We start from the raw sequence: 17,067 nt of genomic DNA, 5'->3' as shown, positions 1-17,067 counted from the left end.
CGCCTGTCGTCTACACAGGCACGCGGTCAAGGGCCTGTACGTGTAGACAAGGCAACCCTGACTCATGATGCCGTTTCTTCCAACGTCCCTAAACAGTGTGCTCGGTTTGGCTTATATACAAACAGAGATGGTCGTATGTTACCTGAATGTTGGCTGTCTCTCCCCTTCACCCTTCCTGAATGAGGAGGATGGAAGTTCTTGACAGAGAAGATGACGCAGTCTAGACAAAAAGGTGATGAACAACCCTACAAGAGCAAGGTACAAAAGTAACTCCTCTGTGGTTCAACCCGCTTTGACCAAGAACCTTCCAGGAAGGCTAAAGGGAAATAGAAGCAGCCATAATTCTTTTGCCCACACTCGAGAGCAAAAGATCCTCTAAAGCTTTACTGAGCTTTTCACACCTTCAACTGGCCAGGGTTTGGGGAGGAGCTAAGTCAGACTGGAAGAATAGGGAAGTTGTGTGTGGTAGGGTAAGTGAGAGAGGGGGATGTTTTCAATGCTTTGATCCCTTCTTACTTAACCTGGAGCTAGGAGAGCTTGTGCCATAGAATTGATCACAACTGATAGGGAACAGACGGCTAAGGGGGATGAGCTTGCTCCATGAGTACAGCTCAGGAGACATGGAGGGAAGGGAAGAGATTTGGAAGTGCAGAGGGTAGGAGGGGAGGGACTCCCTCACTACCCCACTGGGTCTGGCTCCCTGAGAATGTGACATTGAGCCCAATGTGGACACTCTCAGTAGAAGCCCTTCCACCTTCCTGCAACACCTTCTTTCCCTCCCAGGTGTACCATTCAAGAATAATATATATATATATATATATATGTATGTATGTATGTATATATATATATATATATATAAAACTCCAGGGATGAGGGTACTGGCAGATGTGATGCCCCCTTCACTAAGTTGGACACTTGTGAAAGGAAATGAATATTTGTCATTGCCGGTCCTGAAACTTGGGGAGGGGGTGTTCTGTGGGTCAGCTCCACTGTCCTGCCTTCCTCCCCTTACCCAGGGTGGCAGCCAAAGAGCCCCGGGTCTGTTTGGAAGCTTGACTGCAGGATCTCCATGTTGCACACAGGACACATAAACCAGAAAGGTGCTCATCCTCCTCTGGAAGGAAGCTGCCATGTCTCTTCAAGTCACACCCACCAGGGCTGCTCTTTGCCTTCCTGTTTGCCCTGACTCACTACCCTTCCTCATTCCCCGCCCTTGACTGTCGTCCCCTGTCCTCCTCCTTGATTTTTACCTCAGTATCTTCCATTTTAAAGCCAACTGAAGGCCTTGTAAAGCTATGTTTTCTTTCTAAAACGAACCTGGGGGCAAGGGGCTGAACCTCTCACAGATTTGGAGAGAGGAGCGCGGAGTGCTTTACCTTAGATTCAAGGAAAGACTTTGAGAGCGAGGACAGAGGGCGTGAGGCGTCTCCAGGAGGAAGAAGGAGAAGGGCCATATAAACATTGCTTCACCCTGACTCTGTCCGATGTCAGGGGCTCCTCCCCTCACTCTTCCTCTTACCTCACCCCTTTCAAATAAAAAAAAAAAAAACCAAACCAACTAAACCTAGCGAACAGCAATCTAGAACAAAGGGGGCTCTGTCGGTCTCCAATGGTGACAGAAATCAAGATGGTGTTTATTTCATATGTAAATATTTTGTTTTCTAATTAATTTTGTATAGATAAAGTGTTCTCTTGTGAGTATTCAGGGTGGTGGGCTGGAGGGAGTGGGGTGGGGATGGGAATGAAGAGGGGGGGAAAGTGTTTTGTTATGGGTTTTCATTTTCCATTGGGGGAATTGTTTTGTATGGCTTTTGCTTCGGGGTGTCTGGGGACAAGTGTATGTGAATGGAGGCCACTGTGGTGAAAAAGCCAGGGAAAAATACTTTGTGTCCATGCCTCCCCACCTCACCAGTCTTCTTGGTCCGTGAGACGTGTTCGTGCCCGTCCGCCTGGGCTTGGGGCTGGGTCCAGTTTGGCTCTAAGCAAAACCCGGGTCCCGCTCCTGTCTCCTAGGTAGACCGCAGATTACCAGCATTCCATGCAAAGTCAAGCTGGTGGCACCATAGTTTCCCTGTCAGCACCTAGGGTAGGAAAGATTCCCAAAAGGGCTTAAATCAGAATTGAGGTCAAATTAACCCTCGGTCTTGATGTGGCTGGGAGGCTTCAGGAAGTTCAGTCCTGAGAAATCTCCCAAATACCCCCTTGTGATGTTTAACAACCATCTCAAACCAACTCTTTTCTTCCTAGTACCTGAGTACTGACCCCCTCCTGACTCCCTCCCTCACTCCCTAGGTATCAGCACTGCAAGCACACCCAGAAAATTCCCACTAAGTCTACTCTTAGACGCATGTGATACCTGGTTACAGGGAGGTAGCACTGGATATATGTCTTACAAATATGCATGCTTTTCTAGAAAAGATTACCAGATCTGCTCAAAACCCAGTGGCCAAATGATTCTCTTAGAAAGGTTGCAAAAGTTGGTTTTAGAGGCAGAAGGGTGGGTATGTGAGGGACGGTGCCAGTAGTGACTTTATCTTGCCCTGTCCTCATTTCTGCCCTCAGGAAGGTGCTATTTGCCTTGAGCCAGGGATTCATCACCTGACCTTGGATTAACCAGACAAACAGAATTTCCTTCACTGGATTATTTGTTTTGTGAAGGGTGGCAGCCTCTCTCTATCTACCATGGGATGAAATGTCCAAATCCATTTATGCAAGATGTTACAACCTATTTTGTCCTATCCTCCCTTTGTCAAAAGCTGTTAGCTGGATAACTTCATTTTTCTAAACCTTCCCCCCCGCCCCCTTGGTCATTTCTCTTCAGCTGGATGTTTGAATTGGGACCAAATAAGGTATTCATGGCCTGCTCAAGAAAACTTAAAGAAAGGACGGCCAAGCATTGTCAAGTTGTAGATGTTACTTCATTCCAAAATAACAAGCCAGTAAAATGCATGAGGATGAATTCAGCAGTAAGCCCCTTCTATTCCACAGATGGGTCTGGACAAAGACCCGATCTATCCTAAACTGTGAGATTCCACAGACACCCTCAAGAGCACCAACTGTTCCAATTTTCTTTAGAATCCATGCTTTCTATCTTTGGTGTCCTCTATCATTCCCTTCCACCGGGAAGTGGGTTGCTGGGTGTGATCCTGTATCCTTTCAGTGGCAATGCTTAAATCTCAGCATTTCCACCACACTCAGATGATGTTCCCCTTGAATTTGCTGGAGTCAAGAATGTGCACACCCTTCAGAGTGATGCATGTACAGTGGATCTCGTAATTTCAAAGTATGTCCCTGTGTATCCTCAGCCAGAACGTGGGAAACATTCTTGATGTAGAGTCCCCCGTACTGGCCACAGCCATGTTGTGATTGGGGGGAAAAAACATCCCAAATGATTCCATTAAGTGTTGGTGGTGTCAGTAGTGCCAAAACGCATGTGTAATGTGATAAAATAAGAGTCTTCTATACAATTAAGTGATTATCACCTGCCCAGTCTTCTGTGGCCATGGGGAGTTGCCCAAGGTGGAATTCTCCACATGGGAGGTGAAGAAACTACTACCAAAATTGCAGCGTGCTGGTCACCTGCGCATCTCACTTAAGAACTAGGGTTTCTTTGTTTTTGCTTTTCGTTTGCCTTTTAGTTAGTTCAAGATTTAGGGACAGAATAACCAGATTGTTTGGGCAATAGCCTTTGGAAAAATGCTATTCCAGAACTCATTTTATTCTTTTAATCCCCATCTTTGTAAGAAAGCCCTGTTGTTGCTTGTGTCTGTCTGGTGTGTTAGGAAGTGTTCACATGTGTGCATACACGATGCAGCTGCAGTGCTATTGATGAATGCATTGGGCATTTCCAGCTCTTGTGGCCATAACTTCTATGCTCTCTGAGCCCAAAGCCATATAAGAAATGTGTGCTCAGTAGACGGCCAGACACTTTGTGGTAGAGCATTTGCGTTCTTCACCTGAGCGTCAGAGACTCTTCTTTCTGTCTAAGGAGCTGATTACGGATGACAAGCAGCTAAAGGCAGACAGTTACACTGGAATGGGTCTGACCTTACAAATGGTATATGATCCATACATGGTGTGACTTCAGAGGTCCTGAGAGGACCTTTCCTTTTCATTTCCTGCCCCACTTCAACTCCTGGCTATCCTACACGCATTTATTCCTCTAGCACTGAGCTGCTCATCTGTCATCTAGATGAAAATAATCCCAGGAAAGGTGACATATTAAGCCATATTAGGAATTTATACATTTAAACACCTAGTTTACATTAGGATTCTCATTTCTTTTCCTGGGAAGAATAATACAGGAGAAGATAGTCATGATACAGCAGAGGGAGAGAGCAAAGAACACTGAGCATAACAGAAAGGAATAAAAATGCAGGTCCCAGAGTAAAGACATTTAAACCATCTCATCCTCCACCTGCTTTTATTTAAGGCTCATGTGATGCAGGGATAGGACTCCTAGGTAGGAATTATTTTTAATAAGCAGTCACATGAGTTATGTAGTTTGTGAGTTTCTAAGTTCAATACCTTGTAGGGCAGGTTAAGAATTAGGACTCTTTCTATAGAAAATAGAAGACTGGAGCTTCTCTTCCCTTATAGGTGACTGAGTAGGCAGCTAGAAGGATCAAACTGAATCAATGTTATGATAAAAAGGTACTGTACTTATCTGTTCTCTGTCCCAGTTCAATTAATCTTCCAATTTAGCTGTTTTTCTATGTTCTGTATGTCCCCACTTCTGTAGGGGCTGCCCAGTGATCTCAATACACACTAACTGTTAAGGAGCTACTGTACTACCAGGTGCTACTTAACCAGTGGGAATTCTTTCTTACACCTACCAAATATTTGGGACATGAATAAGATGTAGATTCATCAGTCTGAAAACTTCTAATGCCAATCCAGATCTAGGATTCCATTCTAGTTTGGGGGTTCCAACATTATATAAAATCATGGGATATCTGAACACATCCCACCTCCATCCTATTCCAACCACATTGACTTGACTCAACCACAGAGGAGCCCTGTGGATTCTATCACTTAAAAGTATCTAGGCCTATCTATTCTCAATACAAAGAACTCTCTCCCCAGAAAAAAACCTTAAAGGGAAGTCAATGCTATTTCCCTGCCTCGGAGACATTAGTGAAGTTTGGAGACTCTGATTTATGATATTGAAGCAAGGAAAAGGAATTTTATCCAAAGAGTGATGGGTTAGGACAGCAGTACTGGAATTAAGTGGGAAGAGTTAGAAATCATCCCTATTTCTCTGCCAGAATGTCCATTTGCATCCATTTCAGAGCTCAGTGAGTTGCTGTGCTTTAAAACATAATTGCTGGTGTGATTACAAGGGTGAGGACTCCTGATGAGAACTGAAGGTGGCAAGCAGAGTGGATGAGTAGAATTCCCCATAGCCTTGGGACTCTGGTGTGTAGAATCTGTATTTTGGCAAAGGATACAAATAGAATTCAGCACCAGGATTAAGGGTAAAAGCACAACACTAAGCCCAATTTAAAACTGTTATTTTTCAATATTTGGTTTCCACACTTCAAACCTGAACTCTCTTTATTTTTAATTATTTTAATGGCATTATGATGTAGGGGTTGAAGCAGATTCCAGTACTATTCAGGAGACAAAAAATAAAAGCTCTAATTAAGTACGTTAGTTCAATTAAGCCAATATCTGTTGAGCACATACTATGCCCCCGGGCTGGTACTGTGAAGAATATAAAAGATTTTCAAATGGAGCATATTATAGTCACATATAATATATGAGTGCAAAAGTCTCAAATATTTAAATGTATGTATTTATGTTTGTACAAATAGATATGCATAAACTAATATATTTATACATGCAAGCTTTAATTTTTTTCTAGTTTCAGCGTGTGAGTAAAAGGTATTATCCTTTATGTTGTTTTAAAAAAAACACTGCAGAGATTCAGCTCTCCCCATCACAGCCAGGCCTGGACCTCTTGTTTTTGGAATCATTCCACCTCTAGGGTCTGAAGCTCTGAAATTCCCTCTCTGACCACAACCTTGCATTTTGTGTATCTTATCTGCCTTCTGGTCCATCAACTGTTCTGACAGCAGTTACTCACCTCTTTGGTCTAGTTCTGTGTTCACCCACATCAGCAATACTCTCAGCAGCACTCTCTTCTTCCTCGCGCCTTCTCACCACACCTAACTGCTTTTTTTTTTTTTTTTAGATTTTTGTTTATTTTAGAGAAACAAAGCGCACACATGAGCTAGGGTAGGAGCAGGAGAGGGACAAGCAGACTCCACACTGAGCGTAGAGCCTGACATGGGGCTTGATCTCACGATCTGGAGATCACGATGTGAGCCAAAACCAAGAGTCAGATGCTTAACCAACCGAGCCACCCGGGCACTCCGCCCCCCAATTGCTTTTCTAACTCTGCATCCCATCCTGCTCTCATCCATACCACCTCCAAGAACAGAGGGTCTTCTACCTACGCTAAGAGCATAGGTTCAATCCATTTAGTCTCACCTGAACCCTATCCAGCTTGGACATCTTTTTTATTTCTCCAACGTCAACTCCACATCACGTTTGCCAACTGGCTGTTAAGCTTGGTTTCCATGTTCCTTTCATTTTCATCCCCTCTTTCAATAGGCAGTCTTTCCTACTGTCTTGCTAAGAAAAGATTTTTTGGGTTCTCATATAACCTCTCCTCTCTACCTCTAAATTCCTGCTGTCCTTCGTCCATCTTTTCCATCCTCCCTCCCAGCTCAGTGTTCCTCACCCCTGTGCTCTGATGCCCACCCTCTGACCTGTCCTGAGGTCCACTCCAGCCAGCAGTACTTCCTTTCCGCATCCTTCGTCTCTTGCACACATCTGCCTACCGCCACCTCTAACAACACATCTCCCAGTCCTGCCTCCATCTCTAAGAACAAATCCTACAACAGTCTCTAAAAGCAAATCTCTTAATCCAGTTAGACTCTTGAATTTCTGTCCTCTGTTTATCTTCTCACTTTCCAAACTTCCCCAAAGGGTAGCCTATCTTCTTCACTTCGTCACCTAATGCTCATGGCTTAACCTTTCAAAGTGGGCTGCCACTCGGCCACTCTACTGAAATTACTCTGGGGCAGCAGCATTGCAATGAACTTCTTGTTGCCAAACCCAATAACCCTCTCTCCCCCATCCTCTTCAGCTTCATGGATGCTAATCTCAATTTACCATTGGGAAGCAGTGTGTTCTGGTTCGAGTCCTAGCCCTCTGGTTCTCTCTCCGTGTTCTCTTGCTGGTTCCTGCGGGTTCCTGCTCTTCTCTTACCCTCTCAGCGTTGACTTGCCATGGTGTCCTGAGCTTGACCCTCCTGTCCTCCTTCTCTCCAGGCTTCTGTAGCAATATTTTTGCCTTCCACCATTTTGACAACTCTCTGGGGATAAATTCCAAATCTTCGTACCTAGACTCTCCTTTTCACTGCAGCTTAATGCCTTTACTTCCAGTCACCTCCTGGACAATTTCATTTTGAGTCAACTATCTGAGACAGTCCCTGCAATCCAATATCATCACCAAATTCCTCCTTCTGGTTAAACCATTCCTTCTGTCACCAAACAAAAGCTTTCCAGTGACTTTGCCACCTCCGTTTCCCTCATCCTGTGCATGTGATCATCTGGAAAGCCTGTGAATTCTTACCCTTAAGGTTTCCCAGTCTCCCCCTTTCATTCAGGCCCTTCCCTCTAGTCTGGATGATTTCAATATCTCTTAGCATTGTTCCAAGATTTTTCTACTCTTCTCAGTATTCACTTCCTAAATATAAATTAAATGTTATTCTCCAACTTAAAAAAAAAATCTAACGGGCTCTATTTGCCACAGTCCAGCAGTAAGAATAACTTCTTGTTATTTGCCTGTGTAAGCCCATGCAGCAGGACAAGCTGAATCATACATTTGTGTCTTACCTTTCCTATACCCACTTGATTTCCCATGTGTCTTTCCTTCAACTGCCTCATTTGCCCAAATTTCTCTCCTCCATCTCTCCTATCTCCATTCTTGCATAATATCCATCTCCCTTTATACAGATCTTCAAGAACAGAACAAATGGGCCACCATGTCCACCTTCCTTCATCCAGAAAAAATTATAAATATGCCTTTTGTGAATGTCCATAGCAATCTTTCTAATGATAGCTAGAAATTATATCTTTCTAGTGATAGCTGTCACAGACCATCTTATTTTATGGTTATTTAATTATCCATCTCATATCACCTGCTAAGTTATAAATTCCCTGTGGTGGTCTGGGGGCCATACCTTTATTCATCTTTTCTATCTCTTGTAGCACCTACCCATGCATCTTGTATATGGAAGGCACTTACACATATTTGATAGTATAAATTATATTTGGAAATATGCTGAATGTATACATTTTCAGGTTAATTATTATTTCCAGTGGGAATTTGCATTCTTCAAAGCTCTGTTCTGTGAATTATTCTGTGACTGTTTTATGGTTAGTAGTACTCAGGATACTACATGTACATGAACCAAATAAGTGGCAGAGGGAAAGATCAGGGAGGATATTGATCAAATGTTAGGTATCCGGAGCTTTCAGATGCTTTGAGTGGAGCTTGTCTCCAGACACTTCACTCCTGGACTGAGTGTCTAACAAACTGACCTATGCTGGGATTTATCTGGCTTTGATGCAATCTGTAGTCCTTCCCCCCTCTTTTTTTTTCTGGGTGGGGTGGCGATGACTTGCAGTACCAGAAGGACCTCGTCACAATTCAGGCTCACTAATCACATAGTCAAATGGACCCCAAATGGTGGTTCAGTAGGACTGATGTATTATGCCGCACACTTGGTACTTTCTGCACCTGCATCTCTGCTCAGCCAGACTCGGGAAACTGTGCTGCTCACAACCTTGTTTTGATGATATCTCCTCTTTCCTGGTCTCTCTGGATTCCCACCATATCTAAGGCTTTGTCTATAGGACTGCTTCTCCCAAAGGGAAGTCGAGAGTTGAAATAGTCAAGCACTTCAATTCTGATCTGTATACCGCAAATGAAAGTAGGTTAGGATTTGAATGAGCTGACTCAGAATTCTAGTCTCTGAAGCACATTTTTCTCTAAATGTGAAGGGATTCATCAGAGAGACAACATCACCTCTGACCTAATGGCTCTCCTGTGCCTTTCTTCCTAGAGCCCTACTCAGCTCCCTCTGCCTCCGTGGTGTTCCACTAAGCAGTCTGTCCTGTTCCTTCTAGTCAGTGTCAGTCCGTTTGTCCACCTGACGAAACTCTTGGAGCTGGTACTGTCCTTTTACTTAAGCTGCTCTGGTAACTGCTAATGTTCCCTTCTCCTGGCCAGCTTCATCTATAAATCTCATTATGTCATTGATCATGAATTATTCTCCGTTGGGAGGCATCTTCTGCTACTGTGTGCTAATTTAAAGCGTAGAGAACTGAGCTCAACTGAGTTACAGGCCGTGACAAGTCTCTTCTTCAAAAAAGTGAACAAAGTCCATTATTTACTGAGACAGGAGGGAGGTAGAGGAAATGTGATTGGCAAGATGGAAGGCACCCTAACAAAAATTAAAATGTAAGTCTAGAGGGAGAATTTTTCTTCTTCAAAGTCCTATCAGGTACCTACTCCCGGGAATGGGGTAGTTAATATTTAGAGCAAAATCCAGCTCATTGTGTGTATGTGTGTGTGTAACTTTTTTAGATGGGAGATGAAATACACCAATGAAACAAAGAGTCTGATAATAGCTGGTGGAAGTGTAGGAAGGCACCATCCTAATGCAGGACACTCATAATTCATCGTTGGACCAATGGAACAAAAACAAATCCAGGAAGTCATAATATATCCAGAAGGCAGTTTTATTCATGAGGTGTTCAGCAGCTTTTTTTTCCTATAAATACCTGAAATTTAAAGGCAGAGTAAGAGCGAGGGAAAGGATAGGAAGTCCACAGTGGAGTTTCCCTTCATGTCACAAAGCCAGGAGCCTGCACCTGAGTCTCTGGGATTCCCCTTGGTTACTGGTTTTAATGACAGCTTCAGAAAAAGGGCAAGACCCAAAGCTGATGACCTTCCAGATGTCTGTTCCTTTAGTTCCTTGGAGTGAAAGTTCACTCAAGCTTGGAGCTTCTTTTCGGGGCATAAGTGAACTGAGGATAGAAGTACACCTACTGTTCTCTATTTTCACTTGTAACCTGAGATATAGCAGAAAAGGAAATAATTTTTAAAAAATTAAGAAGCACTTTCTGAGGACCACCTTCATGCTCAGGTGTGGACTGGAGATTGTTTGCTCCAATGCCAAAAATACCAGGGAAGGTAACAGCTGTCCAGAGCACTGCTAGGAAGCAAGAAGCACATCACCCCTGCCCTCAGCTATAACTGTGCCCAACCCGTGATGAGTGAGGAATCTGGATCAAAACACATCCATGAGGTCCTGAGTGTCCACAGGGAGTCAGGCCATGTGTCAGCCCTGAGCCAGTGTCCCTCAGACTACAGCACCCAGAAACACCTGGGCAGAGAGGAGGTGACCACATCATACCACCCTTCCCACAGAATCTAAGCCACCAGGCCATGATTCTGTCTGTCCTGCTTGCATTAAGAGACTCAGTCTCTGAGATCTGACAGGAGTTCAGCTTCAGGGTATGTGGCCACAGGAATGTGAAATGTGCTGAGCTGCCTTTTCTCCTCAGATAAGGATATTACCTATTTCCAAAGGGGACATTAAAAAAAAAAAAAAAACAAAACAAAACCAAAAACCTAAAGCATGCCTACCTGAAACCTCAGTCATATTCAAAAGAACACTCCGTGTAATTAACTCCCAATGTCACTGTCACGTTTTAATTATAATTGATCATTTTCTTTTGAAATCAAGGGCTATTTAATATTCCCTTTGGCTGCCACAAGAACCATCTGAAAACCACTGTCTGGGCCATAAGGCTGCCTCTGCCTGAGTTGTGCTCTCAATAGCTTATGCATTGCTTCCACTTATTCACCCGGACAGCATAACTGACTCTAATTTGATCTCTTTGCCACGAGCTCCTTTACGCTTGTACACCTCCCCAGTACACTCCTAACGGATTCGAAATTGCCAATTTCAGTCACCTTATGGAGGAACAGGGATACATTCTTAGTAGATGAAAGTGCTCATTTAGAACTGGATGGACATAATCTACTTTATCAAGCTAGTGTTTTCTCTTTTGTTCTACCTAGCCTGTGGATCACTGACAGCTCAAGAACTGACAGACTCTCTAGGCTTTATGTGAAAGGAGCATTTTATTTCCCATGGAATACCCTAGTTGTCCTGTTGCCTGTCCCTATTTTACCCTATGGAACTTGTGTGGAACTCTGGTGTCCTTGATGGGTCCCATTGATGCTAGGAAGATGGAGGAGCAGAAGCCAGCCCTCACCCCCTCCAAGAAAAGGGTAGACAGTCCTGTTGCTTAGATAATAACTTACCCATATGTGCGCACATCTCTTCTTGACAACACCAAGAACAGGAGAGGAGAGGTCTATCCTCACTGGGGACAGGGATGGCAATACATGCCTTGAAAGACTCAAACATTTTTCCTTTTCCAGGGTCAGGAGCAGGGAAAATATCAAGCCTTCATGTCAGTAGGAAGCAAGGAGACTAGAGTAGCAGTAGTAAGAATTCTAATTCTAGTAGTAGAATTCTTACTGAGAAAACATAAAATAAACAGTAAAAATGCCCTTTACTTGATGCAAATGTAATTGGAAGACAACTTGGGCACTTACGCTTTGTTTCCCCTCACCCACTTACCATCTCTTGCCTTCTCTTACTGCTCTTTCTCAGTCTGGGGATCTGGAGGTATTCTATGTCCTGAATCACACACACACTACACACTCTGTTCGGATGAGAAGCTGACAGTGCACAGAGCTTGAACATGTGCATAGTATTTAATGTTTCCAAGCCAGAGTCCAATAAGCCTACCAACATCAGCCCCTCTGTATTTTGATGACTGAGGACAGAGCCTGCTGTGCATACTGGGGACTTTGGATCCCAGAACAAAGAACAACTTTGTTACTAGGCTGCTCCTGAGACTCATAGGCACCTCCACAGATCAGGGCAATTACCTTGGTTATTTCTTGGTAGCAGGCACAAGAAATGGAGCATATAGAAGTTTGAGGAGCCCTTCCTTCAGCATTCTTCACTTAATTCTTATGTAGAAAGGCCCTGAGCTATGGCAGTTTCCAGCCTGCTACCCTTCCTTGGAGGATAGAGTTTCTAGGGTCACCAGCAGCCCCTTTAGTCTACCACCACATTTAGCCTGTGTAAATCAAAGTCATCAGTATGTGAATATGGGATAATTTACCATGACCATTTCTCCAGATGGCCTCCTTTGGCATGGAAATACGATCACCTTTTAATTTTACAGATGAAAAAGTTGAAGCACAGCAAAATTTGATGATTAGCCAAAACTAAGGTTATTTAGGAAATTCTCAGCAGGACCAAAGCTTGTCTGAATTTCCAACCCTCATCCTAGCTCACTGAGTAATGCTGCCTGAATTGTCCATCCCCACCCCTTGTTAAGCATCTAACAGTGGGAAAAAAATCACTAAAGCCAGGAAGCTGATTTATCTAAACCTGTCCCATGGAATTTTGTCTTCTTCGTAGATCCATACACACACACACACACACACACACACACACACACACGCACAGAGTCCTCATGAGTCTACAGAGACAAGTCAGAAGAGGTAAGAATAAGGCAAACTCTTTGAAAATGAGAGAAAGGTAGAAAAGTTTCTGTAATAAGAGTTGAAAGCCAAATGATATAAACCTTTTTGAATTTTATGGGGTAAGACAATGTGAATAATTTTTTTATTAAGAAATTTTATGTAGCATGTAACCCACATAAATAAAAAGCTTAAGGAAAACTGAGGCAGAGGCTTTCTTGCAGAGTATTAACATGGGGAAGGGAGTTTTCAGGAATGTGTGCAAGGAAATCAAGATACTCTGAAGGTATCAGAAACTTTTGTCAGCCCACAGGGAGGAGGGAACCTCAAGGGAGAGCCCCCCCAGACTCTTCTTCTGGGTACCCCTATAATTTAGTCAAGTTCAAACACAGCAAGGCTGATTCCAATATTAAGGCATGCATTTGTTCTGGAAACTTATGTAGAAGTATAAGGAAGTTCACATATACAATGAATCCAGAAGGAAGGCTTTATATCCCCTAGACCCACAATCATTATTACCTGCCTAAAACATGAGGAGGGGAGGCTTGAGCATTGCAAAAACTAATAAGGGTCTCCTCAGAATTCTTATGAAACTTTGATTTTGCCCCAAGGTTATAATGGTGAATTATTTAAGGACCCAGGGCCCGGGGAATCCTGCAACCACTTTCTCCTGCCATCCACCTGTTCACTGATGAATGGCATCAAGCTCAGGAAGTAATCATCAGTCTTTAGTTTAATCCTTCCACAGAACAGATATTAGTTCATGTATGGAGAGCATTCTGCTCATACCAAGAGCAGTAAAAGATCTCTAAGTGTCTTAGCTTAACGTAGAAAAAAAAAATTTTTTTTCATTTCATCAGATCATCCTGTCCCTAGAGGGAAGACAGGACAGGAAGTAGGAAGATGGAAAAGTCCTTAAACGGGTGAGTGGGGAATCCTCCATATCATCAATTGCACAGTGTAGTCATTCCCGGATGCTGGTTCAGGAACCTGGTTTCGGGAAAGAATATGGGCATAGAGAGGAGGTAAGTTTTAATGTAGGGGCATGATGCAGAAGAGGGTGCCAGAACTCTCCTTAAGCTCAAAGTTTAGAATTAAGCCAATTATAAATATCCTTTATCTCCTTTTTGCTTCCCAATGAGCCACATGAAATCATGATGGTATCATAGTTAAGAGACTCCATGGTGACTTCATCCTTCACATGAGTGCCATTACAGATCTGTGGATCATGGCGCTTGTCACTGAGAAGTAACAGGGCCAACAGCCAATGAATATTTGGAGCCTCCTCGTCCCCTGAGATGACCATTCCCTGTTATACTACAGCTATATCCTTTTGTGGGTGGGGGGAGATAAGAGGATTCATGGGGACCCTAAAAGCATAAAATAACAGAGAATTATTCAATTGAGCTCTTGTGCTTAGCATTAAGATTATAATAGGAAAAAGACAACCACAAGAATAGCTTGAAAGGGTAACTCAGGGAAGCATTATGAAGGAAAAGTTTGACAAAATCCGTATCTGCACAAGACTGAAGCTGCTAAGATGACAATATACATAAAATGAGGATGCTTTCCCATTTGGGGTAGATTTTAGTGGTCCTGGAGGCTAGGTGTTTATGGAAAGGCAAACCACAGTAAAGTCGATTCCAGAGCCCAGCAATTCCTGCTGAGAAGCAGCCTCCACATGAAACTCTTTCTCCCTGAGATGAGGAGAAGGAAGTATGTGATTCCTCTGGTATTGTGGCTTTGATTTCTTCCCAGACCAGGCTTGTCCATTTGGTCACTGGCACCTGGGCAGCTCACACTTCTCCTTGGCCTCTTGCTTTCCGTGTCTGACATGAAAGAATAATCTGCATAACCTCGTTTGGGTAAGGCCTGGTAGACGGAAAGAAAAATGAGACCAAGAACAAAACTGCTATCTTCTGGGGCAGTTATCATTGTTTTCTGATCCTTTGTTGCTTTTTCATTTCCTTTGTCATATCAGAGAGAAATCGACTTGGTCATCACCAATCACATATCCTACTGGCAAAGTTTGCTATATAAGTTCATGAAGAACAAATAGAATCAGCATATTTCATTTAATCCTGACCATAGTGGGGGTTCTGTTCTCTCCCCCCAGAGCCACCTCTTCTTTGAGGCACTTTATCTCTCCTCTTTCCTTGCCTGGCAGCCATGATTCCAAAACAAATTTTAGTGGTTGGCGCTGAACAAAGAGAGTGATGGCTGTAATAGGAAATAGACCAAAATACCTATGTTTTTAGCAATTGCAAAGTAGGTTTTAGCATTGAACCTTCCAGGTTCCTTACATGGAAACTCTTCCTCACCTCTCAGTCTTCTTGGCAGCTCTCCTGGTTCCTTGTCATGATTTTAGTTTCCCTCCTCATCTCCTTTCCTATGAAGGAAGGGTGTGTGCCTTAAGCTGCATTATTATCTAAATTATTAGATTGTTAAAGAAACTCTTGGTAATTTCTCATGGTTTTCTCATTATTTTTTAACTTGAGGAGATGGAGAAGGTAAAAAAGACAATTATAAGCAAAAAAGAAAGGACTTACTACCAGGTGCTTCAATTCAAGGTCAAGTGCTGGGAAAGTGTGGACCCTTCAGTGATAGCCTGCAGTTCTACTAGCGGAGAAGGGTGTGCTCTGGAATTAAGCAATCTCTGTGAATGTGCACCAGGGCTTTGATCGAGGTGCCTGTCGTGTGCACGGGGGCATTTTGTGGTTGTTACTGTCTTCTCTCTTTTTTATTGTTTCAAAGCACAAGCCCTGTGTGATGGAGGATGCTTGGGTTTCAGTCTGATTGTGCTGCTGATATAACACTACCCCAAGGCCATAGAGTTGCTAAGTATCTCGCCCAATGAGTTGTCCATTATTTTTTAAGGCATTAACATTGTGTCTCCTTTGGAATGAGAGAGAGAAGGTGAAATAGGAAACAGATTCAGTAAGAAGTAGACAAAAAGCTGTATTCTGGAAAATGCCCCTCACTGAGCTGAGAAAATTTTAAAAGCAATGAAGGGAAAATTTAAAAGCAATGGGGTAGAATAATTTGGGGGTGAAAAGATGACAACACCAACATCCAGGTGCTCTGGTCTATTCCATAAAAGATTGGTTTGCTGATCCCTATGAGCTCTGGCAGAAAGAAAAACTTTGCTGCTATTGATTGTTCAGAAAAATGGTGGCAGAATGACTTTAGAGAGAAGCATAGGCTTCTTTTCAGGAAGACATTGATGAGCATTGCACCTTAACTTTTCAGAAATTTGTCTACAGACCTTTAGGGCAGCTTATCTCAAGTGATTTCTATTCTCCAATCAAGAATATTCTGAGTAGAAAAGTCTTAGACCCATTATGATTACATTTACTTAAATTGGGAAGCCAAAGGGCACTGTGAAGAACAAAATATATCAGGGGAATAGAGTTAGCTGAACCTTCTTTTCAATTTTAGAATGATTTTGGATCACAATGTTAGGTCACCTCTGAGAGAGAAAATCTTTTAAATAAAATTATTTCTTCTCTTCCCCAGTGAAAACACCAGGTTTCTAATCTGATTACTATTTACTTCAGGAAGGAAATTGGTAGATTAGATTACAAATAGGCATTTTATAGATTGATTTAATCCTGAGTCTTACACATATTAACATGGAATTTACTGACTCAGACATGATCTTTTAAGCTATAAAATATTATTAAAGGGCAGTAGATCATACGCTCTGAGTAAACCAGAAATGCTAAAATGTTAAGTAATCTTCCCAAATATTCAGAATCTCTATAAATTCTACTATACCCACACTGGATTTAGGAATTAGGCAACAAAAGGAGAGGGGCAGAGAGCCATTGATCGAGACTCAAGGTCATTTCTTGGTTATTAAAAAAAAAAAGGAATAAATCCAAGGACAATTCGCAAATCAGAATGTAAACTCTACTTTTGTCATTTAGGAATTTGACTAAGGATTAAAGTAAATATTCAGATTTTTTTTTAACTGAAACTCTTCTTTTTGGGAGTTTTGGCCTGCAGCGTAGGAGCATGTTTTAGAAAGATGGTTTATTCATGCATTGCTATTTATTGAATGAAAAGCCCATGCCAGGGATACAAAATTGAACAGCATGAAGTCCATGCCCTCATGAAGCTTACATATTTATGAGAGGAAATAGACAATAAATAAATTTCAGATACTTCAAAGTGTCAAGGAGAAAAACAAGGCAGATTGAGAGGGGTAGGGGATGATAGGTTGGGTGTGGGTTGTTACTTGTTGTAAGGTAGACAGGAAAAGTTTCTATGAAAAGGTAACATTTGAGCAATGGCTAAAATGGGAGTGAGCCTTGAGGCTTTCTATATGAAGCATTTTTTCAAGTAAAGAAAAAGCAATTTCAGAGACCCTGAGGGTCAAACCACATGCTTGACATTCTTGAGGAAGAGCCAGGA

This window comes from Eumetopias jubatus, unplaced genomic scaffold, assembly GCF_037043125.1.
Source record: "Eumetopias jubatus isolate StellerSeaLion01/CBP00866 unplaced genomic scaffold, mEumJub1_p1.0 scaffold_8, whole genome shotgun sequence".
NCBI lineage: Eukaryota > Metazoa > Chordata > Mammalia > Carnivora > Otariidae > Eumetopias > Eumetopias jubatus.
Note: the sequence above shows the minus strand (reverse complement) of the source record.